We start from the raw sequence: 27,468 nt of genomic DNA on the forward strand, positions 1-27,468 counted from the left end.
GCGTACATATGTTGCATCAATGGATTTTTTGTTTTCTTCTTGTTGGGATCTATGATGCCTAACCCCACAAACAAGAACGAGAGAAAACTACACAAAACATTAAAGACACATTAACCTGCTTTTAATTTGTCAATATTACCTGGTCCGAGCTGGCCCGTTTGTCCGAGAAGAAAGGCCTTTCTCGGGTTCTCAGGCCACACTTTTCATTTCTTTCGGACATCGTTGAAAAGTGAGGCAACCAACACGAGTTGGGTGGAAAAAAAGGCAATAACTCTGCACGACAGACCCAGCAGCATGTCTGGATGTCTGAATTGTTGACCTTTTCACAGCTGGAACCATCTCTCACATCATATCGTTTGTGGGGTTCTTTTCGGTCTTCCAGCATTTTGGCCCATTGCTCGGCCGCGCTTGTCAATTTCTGTCAGTTGCTTGTCAAAAAATTTGTTTGGTTGTAAAAAATGCAGGGAAAACGTTTAACACAGACCACCAAAAACAAAAGAAAAAAAATAGAAGGAAAACAATCTGGAAAACCAAACACGATTTTCATGTAAGCCATCCAGAAAATGATTGACGAACCTCGCTGACTAACTTCTCTTTACAATGTACGAGTATAGTACTGAGCATTCCTAGTCTCTGGCTGCATAATTAACCTTTTGGCCGGACTTTTGAGGTATATGGTATGGTATGTGGCATAGAGTGCTATAGAGTACTATAGGTACTACACCCATGACCAGGTTCGTTTGCTTGGTCTGTTTGCTTTTGTTTACAGCGTAATTTGTTGATAAATAAATGTGAAAATGCAAACAAATCTGGTGGGAAAACAACAACCACTGTGCTACGCAATCGACGACCGCTGACTAATGGAGCCGCCAACTAATCTCCCCCCTCTATAAGGTATAATATATAACATAAGGGCTCCGTTCTGTTGGACACGTAGGAATATTAGTCGACTTTTCTTTTTTAAGGTTTTCCCTTTATGGCATACCTGAAATTTTGCCAATTTGTCTCAAAGTGACACGTCTGCTGCGTAGGTTTTGGTGGCAATTTTTTTGTCACCTTAGAAATTTAAGGTGGAAATATGCGAAGGGCATGGCGTTATGGCGCCATTAAAAATGAGCTAAATTAGCATTTTTTAACGAACTTGGTTATTAATTTCTGTTTTTGGCTTAAATCACCAATTAATTCACGCTAGCTGGCACGGCAGGTGATCTTTCTGCGTCTCTCTCTGTCTCTTACTCTATGATGATCTAATCCGCAGCATTCAATTGCCGTAATTAGGCTCAATTAATTTGGCATAAAAGCGGAAATGGAAAAGTGCTGCTTTGGACGGATGCAAAAAAAAAGCAGAAAAAAGCAGCCAAGAAAACCCCGAAAAAAAAGCGTTGGAAAAAATTGTCTTAATGATAGACATTCACTTTTTATGGACGCGCGAGGTGTGTGTCTTAATGGAGTGAAATTTCTGGTAATTGAGCGAGACGAGCTTTTGACTCTTGGGTGCGCATTTGATGAATTTTTTAGCCAGTCTATATATTTTTGCAGCAATTTGGCTGGCTTTTGTTTTTGGCACGGCTCAGTGACTCGGCTTCTATATGCCATACCACACCACCTCGGTTCCAGCCTTCTTCTTTGTATTTTGCCTTTGCTTTTGCTTTTGCCTGCTGCTAGCTGCTATTGTTGTTGTTGTTGTTGTTGTGCTGCATTTGTTATGCAAATCAAGTGCCGCCATATGTATGAGGCAGATATACGTGTATACATATGAACTAAGAAACTGAAACGCTGCCGCAGCCAGTCGGTAGTATACAGAGAGAGAAATACGGGCAAAGGACTTTATACGCTTTATATGGTAAATCACAAGTGGCTTTGGAATGAATTTTCTGAATGAGATATCAATAATAGATTTTGGATTTCTGTAGGTTCAACTTTTGAATATAAAATGATGTATATGAGAAGTTTGCCTTTTTGATTTAAGAAATATATTTTGAACTTCTTATATTATATTATATTAAAGGCTCTTTTAAAAGTATTTATTTAGCCAAGCTAATGATAAATTAATATTTTCCCCTGTGCACTAGAGCTATAGCTGGAGCCGGAGATGGAGTTGGCCGGACCGGGACAAGTCGGTTTGGGCCAACACATCAGACCGGCATAGCACACAAAATTGAAATAAACTGAATCCGCGAACTGGTTGTGTAGGCAGCCCACGTACAAGGTCTTCAAATATGGCTCTTTATTTAGCCGTTGTTACTGCTCTTTTCTAAGCATTTTTCTTCTATTTCTTATGTATTGGATTTTAGACGCTATAATAGCATTAATTTACCATACAATTTCATATTTATGGCCATTGTACGCCGAACTGCAATTCGCTTTTTACCTTTGTTTTTGTTTTCATTTTGATTTTGATTTTGATTTTGACTTTGCCTTTTTGTATGTTTTTTCAATTTGTGCAATCCGTAGTCTGCAGTTCCTGAGTGAATGAGTGTCGTGCTTTCTGTGTGGGCGGTTTGTTTACTTTTTCGCCCCATTTTTGGTTTTTAATTAAGTTTGTTGTTTATTTCAGTTACATGCTTGCCGCCCTCTCGATTGCTTGCCTCCCAATAATTGATTAATTCCCAGTTAATTTTTATTGCAAAACCTTTTTCTATTTGCCAAAGCCTGGCGATTAGAATTCGTGTGAATCATGACTACGTGATAAACTCGCGGGTAAATAAATTGTATATATACGAGTATATAAACTCTGCGTCCTAGGCAGGCGATTAATGCATACAAAAACACATATTCTTGAGTGCATATATTCTGATAGACTCACGTCCCTCGGTTTTTTATTTTTATTTTTTTTGCCTTAGAGATTAGATGGCGCCGCCATAAAAAATAATTTTTGATGACCTCTGAGTGGCAGTGCGGATGATCTCATTGATGATTGTAAAATCGGATTTAGTTGCTTGAACTTTCAATGGGCTTCGCTTGTGCTGGGGTTATCTTTCGATCAACTTTTAGCAAATTCATTTAAAAGGTGAACATTCTAACCATTTTTGCCATTGTTTTCGATTGGAAATTCCCCTTTTAATTTGCCATTTTTTCTTGACTTTCATTCAACATTCTCCTGCGATGATCTCACATTTGAAAGTGAAATCCAAAGATTTGCTAAATCCTTTCATATTTAAATTACATACTAACTTAATTTATTCTTTTCTTTGCAGGTTGGTTGACTTTCCCATGCCATAGAATCGTAAGTTTACGGCTTAGTTTCACCCTATATAGTACATCAGACTTCGAAGTGAATTAAATACTTTCGTAGACGTGCATTTCTGCTGAGAGTGCTATCGAGTGGTTAAGCCAATATATAGCGCCATATGCCATCGCCAGACTGACTCACAGACATACATATATACGTACATCAGACGTCTGCCGAATGCAATAAGAAAGTCGGTCCAACTCAAAATTGTACATATTTTTTACCATTTTTTTTTTTTGACAAGCTGACAGCGCTAAAGACGTTCGCTTCTCCGGTGACGTAATTGCTGGGGTAAAAGCTGTAAAAAAAAAAGTTAAACGAAATTGCGAGGTATCGAGAGCAGAGCAATTTCGAACTGAGCGTGTGCAAATTTACTTTGTGAACTTTATCACCGAACAGTGCGAATTAGTCATACGATCGAACCTGAACGTATGTCTCTCGACTTCGAGCTGCGAATTTCCTGCTGTTGTTGCTGATGTTTTGCACGTTTTTTATTATTGCGGCTGCAGCATTTCCTTCCACAGACAGCTGAGAAGTCCATTAGGCGTGTTCAGAACATTTTAGCGGCCAGTCAATAAAGCGACTGTTTTCTGTTGGTAATACCCTGGGAAGTGTGGAGTGTAGGAGGTAGTAGGACTGTTACAAAAGTGGCGAATCTTTCACAACCTTCTCAAACTTTTATAAACTGTTAGAATTTGCTAACTGATTTAAAATAGAAAATCATTTTATATAAAGAATATTTAAAGAATGAATTTCAACTTAGATGTTTTCGTTAGACTTCGTGTATGAGGGGTACTTTTTAGTCGACTAATACTAGTTACTAGTTCTTTTCTCCATGAATGAATAAGTGAATGAGTTCATCGCTTTCGGAACGTCAGTATTGGCCATTATTTGTGCCGTCTGTGCTGCGTCGTTCTTTAACCAAATAATAAACCACAAGCTCCCAGTGCGTGGGCTCTTAAAAGTTAGTCATCGTCAAGATGTCTTGCGGGGGAAATGCAGCTCAAACGAGAGTTGACTGCACTTTGTCAGCAAGACAACTGCACTGAACTCGACTGATAAGCCTTCAGTGTTTAGTTTGCAACAGCAGCAGTGGCAGTGGCAGTCGATGCAGTCTTCTCAACTGAAAGACAGACCGCCAGAGAGAGAGAGAGAGAGAGAGAGAGAGAGAGGAGAGGACAGCCTTTGGAGATAAGGAAAAGAGTTGCGATCATCGAGGAAAACACATTTTCAATTTGATTTATAGCATGTAAATTTATGGAAATTTACTGCGGCCCGAGCATGATTCTCGGTAAGCCAAGCCCGAGCCTGATAATGTGTGTGTGTGTGTGTGTGTGGAAACCCAGCAGATAGTTTTCCACCGTTTCTGTGCCGTCTGTGTGCGGCGCATTCCAATTATATTATATCATGTGCTCCCAGCATTATCGCATATGGTAGTGTATATGGTGCTGACTCGCGATTCTAGTCGATATGTAAAGACCAAATCAAGTTGTCGAACAAGTTTTGAAACGCCTTTCTGCCACCAAAGCACAGAGAAAAACATTATCAGCTTGGCTTTCATATTATTTCATTCATAACATAATTATTCAAATTATACTTTTTAATGAAAAGACATAAAAAATGAGAAGAAATGGTTTGGGAATGTCATGTTTGTGGTGAAGCACTTAGTTTGTCATGCAATATTTCCCAATTAGTCACATTCTGGCTCTCATTTAAGACAAAACCTCATTTTCGATCTTCAAATTCCTCAGATATTTCTTCCTGTGCAGACGTACATTACGTACATTTAGTGATTTTATTTCGAACACCCAGAACTGGCCACTACAAAGTATGAAAGACAAGTCTTAATTACCCAACATTTATTTGTATTTTCATTAAAAACTGAGCATATATACATACATATATAGCCATATATTCGTTTGGTTGCCTGCGGCGCTAATGAACTCGCCGCCGTCTTGTTAATAATTATTGAAATTTTCGGTTGAATTTCTGTATTTTGTATTTTGTTTATTTGGTGCCTCTGTGTAGTTGCTTTTAACGCGTTCAACTGGCTTTTGAATTGATTTCGGCAATTAAAGGCAGCCAAATGAAATTGAAAACGTTGAAAGGCATTCGGCTGCGCGCGAAAAAATCGTTTTAAAGTTATTATAAATATTATTGCGGGACACTCGAGTCCGGTGATTGATGGTCGTTCGATGGCCGAGCGGAAATATTGATTTAAAGTATTTTGTTTCACACGTGCGTAGCTCTCTCTCTCTCTCTCTCTCTGTTTTACTTTTTTATATATATTTCTCTTATCACAGGCACTCATTAGCTGCTGATAAAAAGCAGTTGCTGTTGTTGTTGCTGATAATCTTCTTTTTTTTTAAATTCACTCCAAGATAGCGCCAGGCTAGTTCCATTTGATTTTATTTCTCATTTTCTCATTTTTTCTTCGTATTTTTTTTTTTTTTTTTTATTTTTTTTTGTAATTTTTATCTCGTCTGATAAAAGCTGGCGTTATGTATTTGTGACTTAATTAGTTTCCCGGCTATATATACATATATTTATACCTATAGAGTAGGTGGGCAGCTCGGACCGGATCTCTTCTGTTGGCCATCGAAAAAGTATCGAAAAAAGAACAGCAACAACAACAACAACAACAAGAACGACCACCGATTTTCAGAGAAGAAAAAAAAATTAATTAGAGACGCCGCCGTGCCGCTGATAAGTAAATACAAATAAATAAATAAATAAACACAGAAAGGCAAACAAATCGAGAAACATATGGCGGATGCCCAAGACCCACCAAACAGTGACTTGGCTGCTTTAAATTAGTGACTTGAACTATGTTGGGTAGAACTTTCTTCTTCATTAGTGGGTCAGCAGAGAGGAAAGAGATCTAATTATACTAAAATGTGACAAGGCATTGCATTAGTCATTGTACTGAGAGAAAAACGGCTTCCTTTCATTCATTTTAAGCGGTAAGATTAAATGTTTAATGTTTAATCATCATTTCATTTTCCAGAAATCAATTTTTCGATAAAATTTGCTAATTTGAAAAGGTGTCTTCATCTTTTCTTTTTTTGTTAAAAATTGTAGAAAATTAAGTTTTTAAACCTTGAATACAGATCGGGATGGGAATTAGAAAACTAGCTCAACGAGATATAGAATTACATATTCAGAGCATTATTGACTTATTTATGGACATATTGCTGTCACTTAGAGATGGAAATCGGGGATAAGCGAATTTTGCATCATCAAAATTTGCAGAAAATGAAAAAAAAATTGTCATTTTTAACTGCGACTGCAATTTTAGGAATTAGAAAACAAGCTCAACGAGTAGGGCCATTTAATATATGAAGCATTATTGGCTTAGTTATGGGAACAATACAGTCGTATTCAGGGGAAAGTAAGGCTAAACCGAATTTCGCATTTTTGAAAGGGGTAACATTATATTTTTTTGCAACAAAACTGTTTATTTTATTTATTGCTATTTTTATTAACATTTATAAAGATATTCAATAAATTTCCTTATGTGTAGCTTCGGTTTAAATTTAAAAGTTTGTTCAAATTATATCCCACAGCCTGACCACCGGTTGACTCGTGCGTCAGCCTTGAACAATTGCCAAAATTTGCCAGCGAATTAGTCGATGTTTTTCTTTATTTTTTGTTGACGCCATGAGAGATTTATAATTTCGTCTAAACGACAGGAAAAACAACAATTAGCGATGTATATATATATGTATATAGATAGATATATTTGTAGATTGCCTAATCAGAGCTGATCTCTGGCAATAAAATATCAAATCCGCAGCAATCAGCATTTCTTCATTCGTTTATCTGAATTGATTTAATTTTCACGTTTTTCATGCGAACGTTGTTATTTGATTTTCATCGGATCGTAAAAAGTTTATAATGCGATTGAGTTGCAAAGGCTACAAATGTCGCCATTTATAAATACACCAATAAATTGGTTAAGGTCGAAACGGGCATAAATCTGTGGGCCAAACATAAGCGGGCATAAATATCGAAGGAGACATGGTCTTGATTTTAACGACTTTCCAAAGTCTCTTTTCATGAATGAATTTCGGGTTTCGGTTGGTACTCACTTGGTTGATATCCAGAGATTTAAAGGTATGAAAGGAATGCTTTATATATATAAAGTCGTAAATGATGTCACAGCCCCTGCTGCTGCGGCTGTTGTTGTTTACATTGGAAATGGCTGGGCCATAAATTATCTAGTTATGATTTACAGCCACGCCAAGTAAATGCAAATATGCGAGCATATTTGCATGCCGACAAGTCAATCACCACTTGACGCTGATAAATTTAATCGCCACTGGCCGAATGAGTTTAAAATCGTCGGGGCAAAAAGAAAACAGCACCACGATCTCTGCTCATTATAGAATTTATAATTAAATGCAATTATTTACGAGTACAACTATGTGGATGGATGGGTGGATGAAGCCACTGACCACTGGATGATGATGATAATGAAGAGCGTCCGTCCGCCTGCCGGACCGTCCAACCAACCGCATGTAATGTAATTATTTTTATTTTTTACAAAATGCCCGCGACACGCTCTGTTTGAAATGAACAACGAAAACAAGTGATTAGATGATGCCAGCCAATTTCAGTACGGTTTGTTTTTTGTTCTGCGGACTATGGTCATAGCCATACTATATACATACATACATAGATACTCTGTATCTGTATCCGCTAGTACGCTGTGTCAGCGGACAGTCGAACAAACGCGTTTGCTGATAGACGATCCACTGGCCGCCTGACTGACCATTACAAATGTTCACTTAGTCGGGCCACAGATATGGCTATATGGATATGGCCATTGGCCATTGGCTATGGGCCACCACTAAAACCGCAGTGAAATGGCTAGAAAGGGAGAGGAGAGAGACTTTTGCATCGTCTGCCGATTGCAGTCTTTTTTTCTCTCTTTTTATTTTCACATTTCCATTTGATTTTCTTCCTTTTTTTTCACTTATTTTTGTCGTTGTTGATTATTTCTACAAAAGCCACTAATGGATTTTGATATGCACAACACAGCAGCACCACCGGCAACACACACACACGCATATTTCTATTAAGATGATGCGACTGGCCACTCCAAGCCATTCTCCAGACTTACACTAGGGAAAATATTTGGAAGAACTGTGGGAAGTTTAAAATCAAAAGATTTTAAGTAAATTTATGAAATATGTCCTTAAAATGTGAAAAGATTTCTGGTCTTTTTCCTTATTCACATTTACTTTTGATTCCATTTACGAGTTCCTACATCTTTCATGAATCACTCACATTTTCTCTCAGTGATTTCACTCCACTCCTCTTTCAGTCGCTGCTACTTTATTTGCCTGACTGGCGGCAACGTCCAGCGGCATGCCAGATAAAGTTCTTGCGCTTTTCGGTAAAAGTGCAATCGTTAGAATGTGAGTGGTGTGGAGTGGTGCTGCCAAGGGGATTTAGGGGAAAGAGGATAGGGAAACGCGGAATGGGGATGGTCACCGATCGGCGGCGACGACCCGCTTAATTATCAAAGACATTTTTCTCAATGGGCTTGGCCAGAGCGCTGATAATGCCCACTATATAACCAGGAGTGGCTGATGTTCGATGTTTTCATTTTTTTTTTTTTAAGGGGAGGTCAAGCGGCCAACTGTCCAAATCGCTTGCCTTTGGCCCGCCCCTCAGTTGAGTGATCTAATGTGCTAGCCAGGAAGTGCGGACAGCAGTCGCAGATGTTTGCCAAAAACAAAAACACGGCAGCCTCCTGGCAAACAAACAACTTAGGGCTTAGAGGCCTTAAAATGGATTTGGCTGAAATAAACAAGAAGGGAGCGAGTGCAGCCAACACTAAACTAATGGCAATGGCAGCCACGCCGGCGTAGCACGGTTCAATGAATTACTTCATTAGTGCAGGCGTGTTCCATGTGGCATGCGTTGTATCTGAAAGATACTCTCCGCAAAGGCAGACAGTCTGCCAGTCAGCCGGTCGGCCAATCTGTCACTGAGAAAAAATGTTCTAGAAATGTTTCAAATATTCCATCTTATTGCTATTCAAGATTATGTTGTTATTATAGTCATGAATGAGAAATGAAACTTAATGTTATGTTCCCAGTTTACAAAGTTACTAATATTTTCTAACAGTGTCTAAGTTCTGGGCCCTGGCACTGTGGAGTGCAACTACTCACAACTCACATATTGCCATGTTGGCCTCGGATCGCGTCAACTGTGCGTGGAAATTAGCTTCTGCTGGTGGTGATGATGTGGCTCCTCGACTTTTGTTGGCTGTCCTGAAGTAGGACTCCTTGGGTACCCTAGCCTGCTGCCTTAATTGCGGAAGTTATGAGCATGGAATTTTAATTATTTCACTCGAGAGAGAAGTTAACTCCACCTTTTTAGATTCCCTTCTCTTTGGCTTACAGTTAGTCTTGTTTGTGGATGCTTTTTTTGTTTTTTTGTTTTTGGGTCTTGGCAAACATCCGCCAAACCTTTTCACTGTTTGCATTCTTCGGCGGCTGCCGACGAGAAAGTGTCAAGACGAATGATTGCACTCGTCTACGCATTGGAGAATGCCGTCTCCGTGTTTGTTGTGTTCCCAATTTTCCCCATATTTAGTTCTAGACGTGACACTTTCGACTGCGCTTTCCACGCCGCCAAGAGCTTTCCTCTGTGATCCGTCGTCGACTAAGTTGTTTGGCCTGTTCTGGTTCCTTTGTGTGTTTGTGTTTGCTTATTTGTGGGACGACAGATGCGTTGGAGTCTGCGGAGTCCAGCGCCTGGCATCTGAGTTACTTAAGAAGGGGCTCAGTTCAATGGAGCTCGGTGCACTCGTCAATTCGTCATTCGCTCAGTCAACTTCCTGGCTTCTCTTCAAATGCATTTGGCTGGCTTGCCATTGCAAACAAAATAAAGAGAAACAAACCCAAGAAGACTTGGCCAAGAGCAGCTGATGTGGCTGCAGCCTTTTTGAGATGGATGGAGACGTCGTTTAAGATTAAGACGACTTCTTTTTACAGCCGTGTGTGAGTTGTAGTTGCTACGGTGAGTGCGTGTTGCTGCTGCTGTTGCTGTTGCTGCTGTGAGGTGAGTGATGATGATGAATGTGTTACAACGAAGGTTAACGACTTTCAGCTTTATAAACACAGACTTACAGACTCACCGAGACTCGCACAGCCTCGCACAGCTGATAAAACTGACTCTCTTCTATTGTGGCCAAGAACCCGTCTTGGATCGTGTGTGTGCCAGCTAATTAAGCCGCCAACAAGCTAATTATAAGTCGCGTCTGGCACTCTAATTGCAATTTAAATAAATGTGGCAGGCGGTCGGGCCACTTTGGCCAACCAGTTTGCCATTTGGCCAAAAAGGAGCGTTTTAAATTTCAATTTGTACAAGTCAGCGCGTTGTCACTGCACTAAGAACTCTCTCTCTTTCTCTCTCGCTCTCTCCTCTCTCTCTCTCTCTCTCTCTTAACAACTAAATTACACTTGTCCGCATGTTAACAATCTAAAGAGTCACACACATTCCGGCCAAACCAGCAGCTAAAATCCACCAAAGTTAGTCACTTTGGCCCAGTCGGTTTGTCTGAGAGAGCCGAGATTGCAATGGGGTTAGCAGCGCAATCTGCTCAAATATAGATAGCTAGTTAGATGCCTGGCAAACAAACAAACAAACAGACAAACAAACGGACAAACAACTATACCGCCACAGCAACATGTGTAGCCATGTAGCAACATTGCAGCAGCAACAGCAACACCAACACCAACAGCATTAGCAATTGCAGCAGCTTGCAGCAGCAGCAACAACAACCGGCTTTTGAGTATTCTAATTGCGCACAAGCTTAGCAGCTTTTAGTTACTTTGTAGACTTTTAGTTGCCAGCGATTTTAGCATAGATACATTCTCTACCTCTCGCAGATACACAGATAGTCGTATGCCCACAACACAGTTAATTTATGCAACGGTCTATGGTCCGGATAGATACAATAAATTGCTTGCCAAGTGTGGCCGAATAAGTGTTCTATTGATTTCTGCAACACCTTGTCTTCAAAAGGCCAAACTGACTAACTGTTCTGTCAAAATGTTTCGGCCTGCCCACGTTGGTCTTGGGATTGTAGGATCGTTGGATTGGCCAAAAAGACAGCCATCTGTGCACAGGGAGAAACAAAAGGTACTATTGACGGAAATGATTCAAAATAAGGGTCACTAAAAGCCTATCTAAGTAAGTAAGGTACAAGTAAGTACCTAAGTAAGTCTGGTACATCAGTAAGTTATTAGCATTCAAAATTCCAAACCATAAACATAATTTCTCTCTGTATATGCATTGCATGTGGCATGAAATTCAGTTGAAATAATGACACACCCGTTCCGATTTGAAATCCCTGTGTGTGTGCCATATAGATACAGATACAGACAGGCAGAGACACAGATACACATCTCTCCAGCCCATAGATTTTTTCACTCGAAAATGAAATGAAAATTACTGAACTGTAACCATATGTGGCTTCATGCTGTTTTATGTTTAGTACTCTATGTGAGAGTTGGGTTCGTTTGGCTATGCCAAGAACGTCGTGTGCCCCATTAAAATTCATTTAATTATCCTCATAAAAAACTTGCCACAGACGAGCAATTAATTTGGCAAATAACTGAGGCCAATTGTTTGCACATTAAATTTATGTGAGGCCAATTCGGTTGGCTCTCGGGTTATCTTCAGGTATTTTTTTTGCCTTTAGGGATTTTTCTCATTTTTATGCTTATTTTAATGGTAGTTATTGTGTATTTTTTTGGACCGCCCACAAATAATTTGCCCATGTTGAGCGAAAAAAAAAAGAAAAGGTTAATTACAATTTATTGCCAGCGCTTTTGTCGTTACGCTCACTTGATCTCTTTCAAAAGACCCTGTCTTACGATCGCACAATTTTGATTGGGAACAAACGGCGGGCAACGTCAACAATTTAATTGCACATTTGCATTAGAGTGGAAAGTCTGACTCGTGGCCTGTCATCAGGGATTGCTACTGTTGCAGTTGCAGTTGCTGTACTGCTGCTGCTGCTGCTGCTGCTGCTGCTCCTGGTGAGCGGTTTTCATTACAATTGCCTAGCACAGGCCACGTTTGATTTCTTAATTGTCGCTAAATGCGGGACCAGCCAAACATTGTCTTTTGGCCAACGGCGATGTTGCTGCTGCTGTAACTGCTGCCATTGTTTTAGCATTATCGTCGATCATTTTGTTTGCAATGAGTTTTTGTGGTTGCTGAGCACACGAAATGAATGTTTGGGTACACAAAGCTGTAAAGGAATTGTCGAACGAACGAACGGCGATCATGGTGGTAATTTCCAAAACGGCAACCGTATGCTGGTTGCTGCCTCAAGTGGGGTTCACGTTTTTAATTGCTTCCATTTCAATTTATTTTTATTTCTATTTTCATCTACAATGCCTACTTACCCCAAAGACCACTAAAGAGAAGTGCTGACAACTCACCCTTAAAGCCAAAGAATACCTATACCTGCATATATAATCCCCTTAAACAGATCGCTGGCCTTAGGGTTGCGTTCTTTTGTTTTCACGAAGAATGCCACATCCGCCCCTTTTTGAGACCCTAATTATACGCCTAGAAGAAGCCAAAAGTTATGTAATCCGCTTCGGAAACTTAAGCCCCAGTTCGCACCCACTCCGATTGCCACACTTTCACTACTTAAAACACTAAAATAACTTATATTTAGTAATTTCAGATGCGCTTAATTTACATTTAAATATAATTTTCGAGTTGCCCCTCTTTTTTCCGAACAATATTTCCCAGCGACAGTTTCTAATCTCTTTCGTTGACATCGAAAGGCAGTTTTCAATGGATTTTGTTTCCCTACGATTTTTAATCGCTAAACTGTCTCATAAACCCCAAACTTTATTTGACAAGCGCGTTTGGCATACGAAAGCAGATGAACAAAAAAATATATAGAGAAGAAACGAATTTCTATTTAATAGAAAATGCGAGTGAGAGAGGTCATTCGCGTGGCACATTAGTGGAAATTATGACGATTTTCCCCAATACAATAACTCAAAGTTATGCTGACAGCTATGGGCCCGCGTATTATTAATTCAATTTACTTTCGATTATCGCCCAAAAATCCCCACATTCGATCGACTAAAATCCAATCCCCGGCCCAATTCGGTAAGCTGAAACTGAAATCGGGCTTTGAGATGTTAATGCGCCAGCGGTGAGCTAATCTTTGTGATTTAGGTGCCACCGAGCAATACACTTTTGTTTCTCATTATTTATGAGTGTAATTATAATAATTTTTATGCAAACTACGAAATACACATTTACGTAAGCCGCAGCTTTAATTAAACTTCCAAGCAGGAAGTTCGTTTTAGTTTAGTGCCGAAAACATAACAAAATTGTATATAAACTGGACTGGGACTGGGACTGGGACTGGGATTAGTGCCCCTTTTTGGGGCAATTTGGCCGGCGGATGCAAAGCGCCATAACTCATGTGGCGGCGAAAATAATTTGATATCAAAGAGCGTCTGTCTGGAGATCGTATAAATTATGAATGCAGTGAGAGGTGAGGTGTTAGAACCTTTTAGATGTTTGGTTATTTTTTGTATTTTTTTCTTTGTAGAATTTATGGCTGTTTAAACAGACAGATAAAGTTGGGGTGTCATTAGTGATTTATGGTGGGATAGCCTTTGATTGGGGTTCTGGCCAGAGTTCACCTTTCGGTTTGACATTGAATGGAAAAAGCCAAGCGCCGCTGAAAAGTCGCTTCTCCTCTTCTTCTGCCAGCGTGTGAATTCTGTTTTCGTTGCAACTTTCAAAGTAAAAAGAGACGCGGCAAATTAAGTCAAGGTGGGCTGCATTGCGTTACTCATGAACTCAAAGCAAAGGTATTGAATTACCTATGGCGAGTGCATAAATATTATCCGCAAATGTGGGTGAATGGAATGTCGGATAGGATTTCGGATGTCGGATTTCAAGGCAGCTGAAAGCGAATCGCTATCAGGAATCGCTATACGATTGCCCACACTCTGCAGATAAGCAAACTTTCCATGGAAGCCATATGGAATTCCGCGTATGAATGAAAGTATTGGAAAACTTGTGGCCTTTATTTTCTGATAAGATAGGGTAACAGAAAATAACATATATTTTTTAGAACTTAAGCTGACAAAATAGGGGATATTACCCTTTCTGATAATAAAGCTTGCAGCTCAGTGAAAGGCTTTTCTGTTAGATTTAAAATACCTTAGGAGCTAGCTTCAAGGTAGAATACATTTTACTCATTACATTGAGTGTTCCTTATTAGCAGCAACATACAAATGTCTAAAGTATGAGTAAACAATGATCTTTCTATTCGGCAAGTAAGGCTTCTTGGAACTTCAATGCACTAGTGGCAGCTAATGGAAAGAAACACTTACTGTCCTGATAAGCTGGACATAAAAAGAAGCCTATCAGTTAGAGCTGACCCTAATGAACTGGCTTTCAGCTGCTGATAATACGACATGGAGAGTCGGGCTTTTTATGTTGTATACTCTCAGCAGCAATTACAAAAATAAACAGTACAGCACAGACCTCTATAAGGAATTATAATTAACTAAAAATTATAAATATTTAAAATAAATTTTATTTAACACCTACTAAAAAATATGAAAAAATACACCCTCACTTAAGAGCAATCAATAAACAATAATAAAAACGATAAAAAAATGTTTTAAATTGAAATGAAAAAAAGTGAAAAAAGAAATGGCTGCCGTAATCCTAATCCCAAAGAGCCTTCGAGTTATGTAAAATATTTTCCCGAAGCTTACAGCAGAAATAAAGTATCATATAAATTAAAAATTTAATAGGCCCCTTGTTTTACTTTGATTACTTAAAAATCTCCTTGCCGCCTTTCATGCGTACACGAATAATATGGCTATGGAAGTTTTACTTTTTTTTTATTTTCTGTTCCCCGGACTGGCAACTCGTTAATGTTAACAACTACGAAAACAACACCAGCAGCTGGGGTAAAATAACAAAAAAAAAAGAAGCTAAAACAGGCGCTGGACTTGCCCAAAAAAAGCAGTCGAAAAAATGAAAATAATTTATTTTTTAGTGTGTTGTTGTAAGTTTTTTGCCCATTTCAAGATGCCGCTGGTGTTGCTGGTGATGTTGTTGTGTAAACAAACTTAGAAGTTTCCAGCTGTGCGCGTTGATTGCCATACGACACGATGCGTTTTCAAATACAACAAAAACCAACAAAAACTTGAGGGAAAAGCTGCTCGGATTGCGCATACGCCGTGTATGCACTATGTTTTGAACAAAAATAGCAAATGCTGTAAACATTTTCGAGGTACGCAATCAAGGCATAAAACACATTTATTTTCTGCTGTTTCATTACGAATTCCGTGCGTTTTTCCCTGCTTTAAGGTGAATTTCATATTACGGCAAGTTGCTGTTATTGTGTCGAGTTTTTCATTAATTTCTCCATGGCTGCGCACGTCAATCATACGCACTGTTGTACGAACAATTCAAACGCTGAGTTGGCATTTATGGTCAGGTCAGTGAGGATGAATGAAAAGTGAAAACAATTCCGATTTTCAAATTTGATTCCTTTTCTTTTTTTTTCTTAGCATTCTCTTTTTTTTTATGACTGTGAACCTTGAACCGTCGAGTGGCAATCATTCACACCAGGCGACAAATGAGACAAGATTGATAAGCCACCATTTGTTTATAAATAAATTATATATATATATATATAAATATGTATATACCAGTGGCTATATAGTCGTCGTGACGCTTATCTCGCTTCCTCTCGCAACTTTAATTAGCCGTTTTTATCGGCCCGCTCGGTGGCTGTCAATTTGGCTAAAAATAAATGATTACTGCCTCTAGTATATACAATATGATATCATGCCGCTTCGTTTTTGCCAATTAAAACACAAAAAAACTGAGACAGCTTTCCGTAAATTATGACTAGCGATAATCACAGCGTTGTTTTATTATTACTATTTTTTGTTTTCACTCATTTCCAGAACTTGGTTTGGTCTAGTAATTAGCTGAGTCTGGGCCTGGGTTCGCATGGTCGTCGCATGCGTAGCTCAAATTTCAAAACTACATGCACTTTGCGCAGATACAAAGCCGGTTAGCTAGTTGGCCACTTGCCTAGATGGTCAGAGTTGGAGAGTCTCTGGGTGTGAAAAGATTTATGTGCTAGGCGAGAGCACACATCTCCGGCGGTTATCAATGCAGCAAAAGCAACAGCAGCAGCAGCAGCAACAGCAACAGCAGCAGCCATTCACCCGGGCAATTCCAGTTTCCAGACTTCAGATTTCATTGTGAGCGGCCTCTTATTTATGGTCTGCTCAGCTTTTTATAACTCTTCGATTTATATTGATTTGTAATGCACATAAAAACCAAGCTGGAGCTAAAGCTACAGATTTTATATGCATGCAGTTGACCTTGTCTGTGGCCAGGATCGCATCGCTGAAATCGCTTAAATTATCATAGTTGGTTTCCAAATGCTTGAAGGTTGCTGGAAAGCCCAACAAGTGTTGCATGCTGTCCCATTGCTGACCATGTTGCATGTGCAGCATGTCAACGATCAAGCACACTCGCTGACCAGGTGACATAACCACCTACAAGCTTACAAAGTCTTCCACATCTGGGCAATATCGCATATCAGTTTTTCCCTGACAGGCACTGGCAGTGCCCGAAATTCCGAAATTGAAACACTTGTGCTGGCAAATATTTTACCAACTCGCTGGCAGAATTTGTTAGAAAAGCGCAATGGCAACCGACACTTGGCCAGATAAAGGCGAAAACATGCTGAGAAAAAATAATATCCCACAAAAGACCTGAGCGCACATGACAATGTGTAAATTTATGGCCGCCGTTGCTTTGCACTCGAATTGCATAAGTTCACCTGGGCCTTAATGCACAGCGGGCAAATAGCAAAATATTTGTATTTGCTTTATTAATTAAGCCGCTGGCTTAGCTGCAGTAATATTTGCGTATGCGATGAATATCTCCAATAATATTTGGCAACGCATTTGATGCCCAACCAAAAGTGTCAACAGAAAACTCAATGGGCAAACGAAGGGAGTTTGGACGGTAGTGAACTCAAGCTGGGAGTTGGGATCTCCACGTTTAATGAAATTATGAAATGCATTTTTTATTTCAAATTACATTTTATGAAGTCTTGAAAACTGCAATAGTCAGGAAAATATTAATTCAATAGACCTCTAATCAGAATTCTTATCTTTCCTATGATATTTTCAAGCCATCAGTTATTTTTTTTTCATTTTTCTATCAGCAAATAACAAATAACTTTGATATTGTTATCAAATAGAATTTTAATTGCAGATATTTACCGTCAAATTATTCACATTCTGCAATTATCGTCGGGACAGATAAAGCACAGAAGTAACCAGATCATCAGATTCGGTTTCACGACTTCCCATCAAATGAAATTCCAATTAAAATTCTTCTGTGGTTGTGTGGGTGTTTGCGTGGTGTCTGTATCTGTTCACTGTGTTTGTCTTAGAAATGGGCCACAGTTAGTTAATAGCATTTTGGGGCCGGCCTTTAGGCCATGACTAGACACTTTGCCGGGTTTTCCGTGGAAAAATCAAGGCAAAATCCCGCTTGGCTGATTAAAGAGGCTTTCACCGCATATGGGTCAGCATCGTCACCTTTCGCCAGCCAGAATTGGGACTATATAGTGCCCTATATATATAGTCTTCATATATTATATATGTATATCCCCCAAAAACCCAACCATATGCTCCCCTAATGAACCCTCGTGTGCCGGGCCAAAGGTAACTTTGTGGCGTAGGTGTTTGACCCTCAACGAGCCAAACGATTTTGTTGTTGTTGTTTATTTATGTTAATTTCTGTGGCGGCTTTTCGAAATATTCTTCTACAATTAGTCGGCTTTTCGGTGGGCTTTTTTCTTCATCCGATTCTTCCTCTTCGAACCGTTTCGCCTCGCTCAATCAATTTAAATACATTAATCAATTTCCATGGCTGGTTTTTGGTCCGAACATTTCTTTTTCGTGTTGGGTGCGCTGATCGCAGCGAAAAATAACAAAAAAAAAAAAAAAAGAAACAACAATTTAATTATAACAACAAACAGCAAGAGCGACAAACACATCGGGTATATCTGAAATTGATATCGTGACTTTGTGTAATTTGTAATTTACGATGAGATCACTTCCTCCAACAATGTATCAAGTCAGTCAGGCCATTCCCGGCCAGCCATCGTCGGTCGCATTGTGCTATTTTCTTTTTGTCCCCCTGAGCTTAAAGCCGCAGCATCAATGCACTGGAAAATACACTTTTTATATTGATTATCCTAACAATGGTTCATTAAACAGTAAAGCAAAGTCTTCAAAGAAGTGAATCTTATATGAGTTTCAAGTACTAACAAATTTTGAAGAATTTCATGTCTAAAGACTCTTTCTACCCATTTTCCTCACTGTATACATACATCAATTCGACGCTAGCTCAGCCATTTTCTGCGAGGAGCAAAGACCAAAAACTCGGGGAGCAAATCCCAGTTTTCTGTGACAAGATAAGAGTCTGCCCCCCTTCTTTGGCTTGTGCCCCACACTTTCAGACACACTAAGCCAGCGTCCAGCTCATCCAAAAAACAAAAACAAAGAAATCACAAAGGGGAAAAATTTGCATTCGCAGGCCATTCGAAGAGGAAGCCTTGTTTTTGCGCATATATTAGAATTGGCATTCGAAGACGGATGAATTCTCAATAGGAAATTGCAGACAAAAAGGAAATGCAAATTAATTCCAGGGCTTTCAAATCGCCCATCGAATTGGACAATCAAACAAATTATGTCAGCTGGAACGGCTTTTAATAGGCCTTTTTATCCACAGTCTGATCTCATTATCCACTTCCATTTTCAGATCTCTTGTCTGTTGGTTTTTTTTTATAATCACTACCGGACAAGAAAACCTTGATCTAATGACCGACCCATTTCCGTTTCTCGGTTCACGATTCTTTTTGGCCACAAGTCTATTTCCCAAGTCCTTGACCTTACGGCCGCTTATTATGGCTGGGCTGGCTGGGCTTTTTGTTTGTAACCGACGGTTGTAAAATGTATATTTTCTTACGATTTCCAGTTAGCGTTGCTTGAGGTCTTTGTATTTTTACGTTCGGTCTTTGAACTCATCAAACTTGGTACATTACAAAACGCTTGTCGTTGTCTCATATTTTTCTGGTTTTCAGTTGAGTTTTTTTCCCCTTAAGTATTTTTTTTTTCGTGTAAAGCCATGACAGCAAAGCCGTTTAATTAGCTGCAAAGATGGAAAGCCCACGCCCCAATGGAGATTCTCGATCATGTCGCAATATCAACTGGCAGCCAACTTGGGCACTGAACAAGAGAGAGATATATGCTTTATAGCTGATTACCGGGTGGACAGATATCCAAGTGTCAGCAGCATATTTAATGCCTACACTCGATGGCGATTGGAGTCTAAAGTCTGAAGACAGAAGACTGCAGTCTTTGCTTCTGATCCTGGAGCACTCGGCCTACGTTGTTGTGGGCTATTGATTTGTCACCCGTTGGCCGTTTCTGTCTGCCAGTTGGGCGGCTGACTCCGACTCCTTAAACCGTTCTGACAGCCGCCGGTGGAGCGTGTGGGCAACGCCCGACTGGTCAGCTCGCCGGACTGACAGCCCAGAATATGCCGCCATAATTCTGCAAAATGTCGCGCGTAGGTCGCTAATCAGATTTCCCCCGCGATTCTCCAGCAGCAGCAGATGCTCTCTGATTGTGCGAAGCTATAGCCGCGATACTGATTTTAATTACCCATCAGAATCGGCAATTAAACCCTGGGTGGTCAAGTTCAAATGCACAAGGAAAAATATTAATAAATATTTTAGCAATAATATGGTAATTTTTAGCTTATAATGTAAGCTGTAAGCTTTTTTTTTAGGAAAATATATAACCGAATAATATTCTAATTATAAATGTTGAATTTCCATAACACAATTTTTCCTGCATTTTATAGAAGCCTAAATTCATATTTTATATTCCATATAATGCCTTCCTAAATAGGTCACAAAAATAAACATTTAGAAGAGGAAAACTTCCTAATTAATGACCCATATGTGGTGAAATGTTTTCCCTCACTGCGGGGAGAGTTCAAACTGCCCGTTTTCGGGGGCATAAAAATTCGTCATAAAAATTCAATTGAACGAGAACGGAGTGAGAGAGGCTCAGACTCGCTTTTCATATGTGCCGCAACGACTGTGCAGCGGTTGTTGCATAATGCCCCACAGACGGAAAGACACACGCACGCACACACGAGAGGGTTAATTTCGTGTAGACCCGCCAATGGAAAAACCAAAAGCAAAAGCAGAGAGAAAAAGCAAAGCAAAAGCAAAGACAAACAAACCCAAAGCGGCGATCCCACAGAATTGGTTGTGTGGTCCCCAGAGTTGAGACCTAAAAAAACCGAGCCCATGGCGAACATTTGCCCAGCCAGGCGAAAACTGTGGGGGAAAAGAGCAACAACAACTTCAAATTACCGCCGCCAATTTAATAGTCACACTTGTGGCACCCAGGCAGAAGGCAGATTCAAAGTCGGAATTACGTGAAGGCTCCCCGGCAGCAATGAATCGGCATCTGTATCTGTATCTGCAGCACGCAATGCCCGCTTGGGCATTAAATGCTTCTTAGAAATGTAAAGATACAAAACGTTGTTTCTCTATTCGATATCGAGGGCCTGAGGGAAGGGGCGGATATCTGGCTGCTGTGGGGGTGAAGGATCATTGCATCCACATCTGCAGATGCTGCATCTAATCGTACAGCGAGGGTCGCATATATAGAAACCACATAAGTTGAAAATGATTTTTGTTTAATCTTTATGAAATCTTAAGGTGAGGCTATAAGGTATTTCGTTAATCAACTAAATCATGAACCTATCTTGATCGATAAAAAGGAAATGATATTTAGTAATCATGGAGCCATTGTTTACAAATTTCGTTCATTTTGATATAGTCAATAAAGATTGTATAATTAATGCATAATCCAAAAGATAACTTAACTTCATAACAGTAGAACACAACGTGTGTTAAAATCTATTAAAAATCTAATTTACATAACTATTATTCCGACTGAAAGTGTAAAAATGTGGCTCTAGGTAGATTGTTTAATTTTGTTTAGTGGCTGTAATAGTTCTTGAGAAAATGTGCAGCCTCATCGTAATGATGTTGGTAAATACTCGTAAAACAACATCGAGCCGGCAAGGTCCCTCTAAAAGGTTTTGGAGCAGGCGTTAATGGGTTTTTGATTGTTTATAGCGCTAGGTTTCAAGGTTATTGCCGAACCGAGGGGCTGCTGCGAAAGGTTAAGGGTTACGAATGGGGGCTTGGCCTAAGTCTGAGGCCAGGGATGAAGGCTATTAGCTGGGCCATTAAGCATAATGCAGTAATAGGGCACCCTCCTGTTTTTCTGTTGTTTTCTGTATGTAATTGAGACTTTTTGTTTGGGCATTGCATTTCCTTAAAAAGAGACCCGCCGCCACCACACCAAATTATGTTTTCAGCAGCGATCGATCAAATCGAATCCGAATGGCTGACAAACGCAAACAGCAGATGCAGGCCACCGTTATTAAAGCAGAGTATCGTGTGTCATTTGAGGCATTGGCACAGCCAACCAGACAGACAGACAGACAAATCGAATATACATGGAGAAAAGAAGGGGATAGGGGCGGGTCTGTCAGAAAGATATACAGATAGATAGACAGAGAGACATACAGACAGACAGACAGACGGTTAGACAAACAAACCAGCGCCATATGTGCGCCCATAATGCTGATACATAACTCATACGAGTCGAAACTCTAACTCTAACTCAATCTTCAACTGAAACGCAAAGGCAAACACAAAACTACCGTTTGATCGATCGTTTTGATTAGAAATGCAACACATTTCTATATGATCTGTCACACAGGCCGCAAAAGTCTGCTTTGGCATTTGCGGTCTGAGCGGCAGACAGGCGAAATGTTTGTTAAAGTGAAATTAACGTCGCCAGCCAACTGCAGCCACCAATCAACAATGCCGGCTCAGCTGCACCGCCACACAAGCCACGCACCACGCACGGAGCACCACTGAGAAGCAGTAGGTTGACCACTTAGCAAAATATATAAATGGTTTAAAATTTTTTTAAATAAATATACATCATAAAGTAATAAAGAAAAACCATTTACCACTTGGAAGGGAGAGTTTTTTCAAGGTTCTAAAGGAAAAACATTTGAAGTATCTTTATTATTTCTTTCTGTGCATAAAAACCCCATGCCACAGCGATCATCATCCCAGACCAAACCGAGTCTGTTTCTGTTTCTGTATCGGTGGCAGGCAGCTTTTCCTTGGCATGCAGGTTTCGCCATTGCAGAGTCGTCGTCGCCTTGTCGCACATTTTCCGCGTGGTTGTCGTGGCTCGTCCCCAGAAAGAAAAACACCAAGCCAAGCCAAGCCAAAGCCTGGGGAAAAACAACTGGAAACCATTTCAAAAACCATGGCCCCTCTATCGCTCACCCACTCTCGCCCGATCACACGCTCTCTGTCTCTTTCTCATGTGCGTTTTTGGTTACGGGCTTAATTTACAATTAATGAAATTCGATCGTTTTATTAACTGTACATTTTGCATGATTTATGCCCCCAACTCCTGCACATAATCACTCCTCCATTTTTGACAATTTTCCATTGGCTTTTTTCGTTCATTTCACGTTTTTATGCCAGAAAGTTGGGCTGTCCATTAACCTTCATTAGGCTTAGGGGACTACTATTAACACTCCGCCATCCCAAGCTCCCATCGAAACTGTCATTGGCTTTGTCCATTTATGGTTGGATTGCATTGCCGGCGTTGACAATTTCAATCGACGATTGCACAATTAAACTCTATTTATTTATTTGTTTCGCTTAATGAACTGTGTGAAACATTTACGATGTCTCAAATATTATGCCCGGGCCAAAACAATTGCAGCACCACACCCCCAGCCACATGTTCACCCACCCAGGCTGTGCAAGTACACTGGGAAAAAAGGGGAGGTGGGATCTTTAAAAGTTATATTATAATGTTTTCAATTTTAAGTTTTAGGCCTTAAAAGCTGGCTTTGTTCAGACTTTATAAGTAAAATAAATATTATTAATTTAATTAGATTTTAAAGATGAAATACAGATGATAGAATAAAACTTGTTTTTTTAAAGTTAAAAATTTTCTGATTTTCTTTATTAACAGTGTAACAAGGCAACAAAAGCCACCACGCAACTTGTCTCAGTTTTCGGTTTGTATTTTTATTTTCGTATTTATTTTTCTTTTTGCTGGCCAAGCTGCTCGCGCATTTTTGTGCAGCGCAAATTGTTATTGCACAATTTTCGGTTTTGGGGGAATTCAATGCAATAGCCACAAACTGGCAGACAGACAGTGCACACACCAGAGAAATCCAAAAAAAAATACACACAAAATGCGCCTAATTGTCGCTCTTTCAGCTGTCGCACATAACACTTTGTTTTTGCTAATTTTCTGTCACCTGTATCGTTTTTTAAATGCATTTTTTCCTCTTGGCCCCCAATTCAGACAATAGACCATTGCATTGGCATAAAAAAGAGATTAACCAGAAAAGAAAAGATGTTTAAGAGAGCACACGTGACTGATGATTTTTTTTTTATGTTACTTGGTAAGAGAAAAGAATAAGAATTGGGATCATCTTTGTCATCGTGTGACTCACTTGACACAGTTGCAGTTGGGAGTTTGTTGCCCTTTGTTGTTTTTTGGGCTACCGGGAATTATCATCTCCGAAAGGCCAAAGAAATCTTCTTTCTTTTTCCTGACACCGCGCGCAACCGTTAAAATTGCATGCCTCGACATTGGCCATTATCAAACTAAGGCATCAATCTGCCAGAACCAGAGAACCAGAGCCGCACAATTGCAAATTGCCATGGCAATTACGACTCGAAAACGGGTGGTTGAGGGGCTAAAAATGGAGCAGCCGGCTGGGAACACGTTTTAAGGCCCCGGCTAGAAGATACAGATACTACCATTCCAGCCAGGCTCCAAACTACTGACTCTACTTTGGGCCAGCTGTGCGATTATGCAATTTACAAGATCTAGCTGGGCAGCAGCGGCAGCATGCATCTTAAGAATGCAATAGAGCGAGGCAATTGTTAAGGCGGCTAAATCATTTTTAATACCCAAATTTAAAACGAAATAATCATAAATAACTGGGTTAATTTGTAACGCTTCCCTGCATGCGTAATGAACCATTCAGCCCGATTGGAGCTATTCGGCTCGCCCAAATGCTGCTGGGAAATGTGAATGAAAATGAAATTCAATTAACGCTGTCATATCAAAGAAAGTCAGATATGTAGAACTAGATGGGGTATAATTTTGGGTACAGTGGTGCCTTGAGAAGTGGGATTAAAGGGACTTAGTGCTAAAATCTTTTGTAGTTCCTCATTATTAAACTAATTATTCCAAAGCTAATTAATTCTTTCATTCATCTGATCTTTGCAACTTTAAATTTGATTTTCTATGTAACATGAGTGAAATATTTCTAAAATCACTCTCTGAACTGCTAGGTTTCCACCACTAGGGAGGTCTGTCTGTATATACCTTGGAATATTTTAGTGGCATCTAGTCAACGGCTGTCAAGTTCAAAGTTATAAATGTGCCAGGGATCGTGCGGAGTTTATTTAATTTCCATGATTTCGTTGTGTTTGCTGGCAGCATACGAAATCAGTTCACAAATCTTTTGTGGGTCTCTTTTTTATACCCGTTACTCGTAGAGTAAAAGGGTATACTAGATTCGTTGAAAAGTATGTAACAGATAGAAGGAAGCTTTTGCGACCCTATAAAGTATATATATTCTTGATCAGGATCAATAGCGAAGTCGATTGAGCCATGTCCGTCTGTCCGTCCGTCCGTCCGTCCGTCCGTCCGTCCGTCCGTCCGTATGAACGCTGAGATCTCAGGAACTATAGTAGATACAAAGTTGAGATTAAGCATGAAGATTCTTGAGGTCCCGGGACAGCGCAAGTTTATTACAGCATCCTGCCACGCCCACTCTAACGCCCACAAATCGCAAAAAACTAAAATTGCTGAAATCTCAGGAACTATTGCAGTTAGAAAGTTGAAATTCAGAAAGTATAATCTTTAGATGACAGCGCATCTTATAGTAGTACTACTATCCGGCCGCACCCACCCATACGCCCACAAGGCTCAAAGGACGGTTTTCGGATTTTCTAGAAAAGCTGATATCTCGGTAACTATAAGTGATAGAAAGTCTGGATTAAGCATGTAGGTTTCTATGATGCTCCCAATGCGAATCGTTTTTTTCCGATCAAGCCACGCCCACTCTAACGCCCACAAAACCCGAAAAACCAAAAAAAAAAATGCGAAAACTATAAGAGCTACACAATTTTGCTTAGAAACACATATTAAGGGGATGCCTCTGCAACTTGCCACAAAGTTGCGTTCGGCCACGCCCACTCTAACGCCCACAAACCGCGGTAAACTGTGGCGTCTATAATATTATTATGAATGCCTTCGTTTGACCTTGTATAACTTATTTCTGTTAATATCTATCGATTTACCAAAGATTTTTCAAATCGGAATATTATTTCGCTATTTATGAAGAAATTAAGGTTATAAGGCCTCACATGGGCAGTGACGTCACTATAAGCATACTCAACATACTTCCTCTGACAATAGGTGGCGCCTTGTGAATTTCCACTAGCAAAATAATATTTTAAAATTTTGTAAAACAGTAACGGGTATCTTATAGTCGCGGCACTCGACTATAGCGTTTCCTCTTGTTTTATTATATTTTTTTGTCTTTGTCGATTTCGGTTGTTTTCTGTTTTTTGTTTCACAAATTTTGTGTATTTCCTGCGCTGCATTTGAAAGTCGCAATCGGAGAATTATTCTGTCATTGACTTGAACAGAGCCCGGGGATCAATTACCTTTCAAAAGCAATTTGCATTTGAAATGCATAACGAAATCGTGTGCACACAATATGCAATATTTTGGCAGTCACACGCTGGGCTCGCGGAGTTGGCAGTTGTTCATTGTTTGCCAGCTGATTGGCAGGCTTTCAAATTGCGAATCAAGCGGCATCAAATGGGAAAATGAAAATGGAAAATGCAGGTGGTTTCGGCGGTTTGGCTGGCACCCACACAGCCTTATCTCCCTTTTGGCAGTGGCTCATTATTGCAACAGTTGCAACTCGGCTTTGGTTTTTATATGTACCTCTCTCTCTATATATATATATATATATATATATTGTAGTTTTTATGGGCAAAGGTGTGTCAGTAGTTGCAACTGCCATTTGCTGTTCGATCAGTTCGATCAATAAGCTCTAGGCACGCAAGCTCTCCACTCTTTTTCTCCTCCACTTTGGGTTAAGCTCGCGATCATCTCTTGGCAAAATATGGGTTAATTCGGTTCGAAGTTTTGTCTTATTTATATTGCTGATGAACAATTTTCGGCAACTCTTACTTTTGATTAGGCCATGAGTCTGCAGATCTGTGGGATTAATTCTTGAAAAGTAAATCTGGCGATGATTTGTCAACTCTTCGAGTGGCTTGCTTTCTTTCACAGCGCACTCTTTTTTCTGGGTTAGAAAAACACAACACATATTTCGAGAGTGTTGGCTTTCATTTTCAGATGCGCAATATTGTGTAACATTTCCCCTATGAATCTTAGTTGTTTTTCTCATACTGCATTCTGTCATGCAACTTGCCACAGAAGCAAACGCAACAGTCGTAAATTATGACGGCCTGTCTATAATTAATCAAAGCACTAGGGCCGCCGTCTACTACTGGGGCAGTTAGTCTCAATTAACACACGCAAATTGGCCAGAGCTGACAGGGCTTTAGCTTTCAGCTGATCTATAGAAATATGCCAGGCATTTGAAAGTAAAAACAGCACCGCACCTACCGGAATTTGTTATACATTTAGTATACAATACGAGATGCATTGTTAGCTGTGAGTAACATAGAGTAGAGGTAGTGTGGCTACTCTAGCTAGCTAGCTGGCTAGATACTCGGCCTTTTGTGTCGCTCAACCAGTTTAGAAATTCTACTGGTTTGAGTGACGACCATGGCGAAACCTGATGTGCCGCATCGGGCGATTTGTATTCCAAATGACGTCTGGTTCCGTTCCGTTGGCCAGGAGGCTACGTATGTCAGCTGATTGAATTGCAAAAGGAAGGATGGTAAATGCGAAAAGTGGAAAAACAAAAAACAGCAA

At 39.9% G+C, this 27,468-nt stretch overlaps 1 protein-coding gene across 1 annotated transcript in view; it reads left to right on the forward strand.

The window, feature by feature from the left end:
• LOC108111664 overlaps window positions 1–27,468 on the forward strand; it is a 93,324-nt gene that overhangs the window by 3,491 nt on the left and 62,365 nt on the right.

The sequence above is a fragment of the Drosophila eugracilis genome, unplaced genomic scaffold, assembly GCF_018153835.1.
Source record: "Drosophila eugracilis isolate 14026-0451.02 unplaced genomic scaffold, ASM1815383v1 contig_401, whole genome shotgun sequence".
Lineage (NCBI taxonomy): Eukaryota > Metazoa > Arthropoda > Insecta > Diptera > Drosophilidae > Drosophila > Drosophila eugracilis.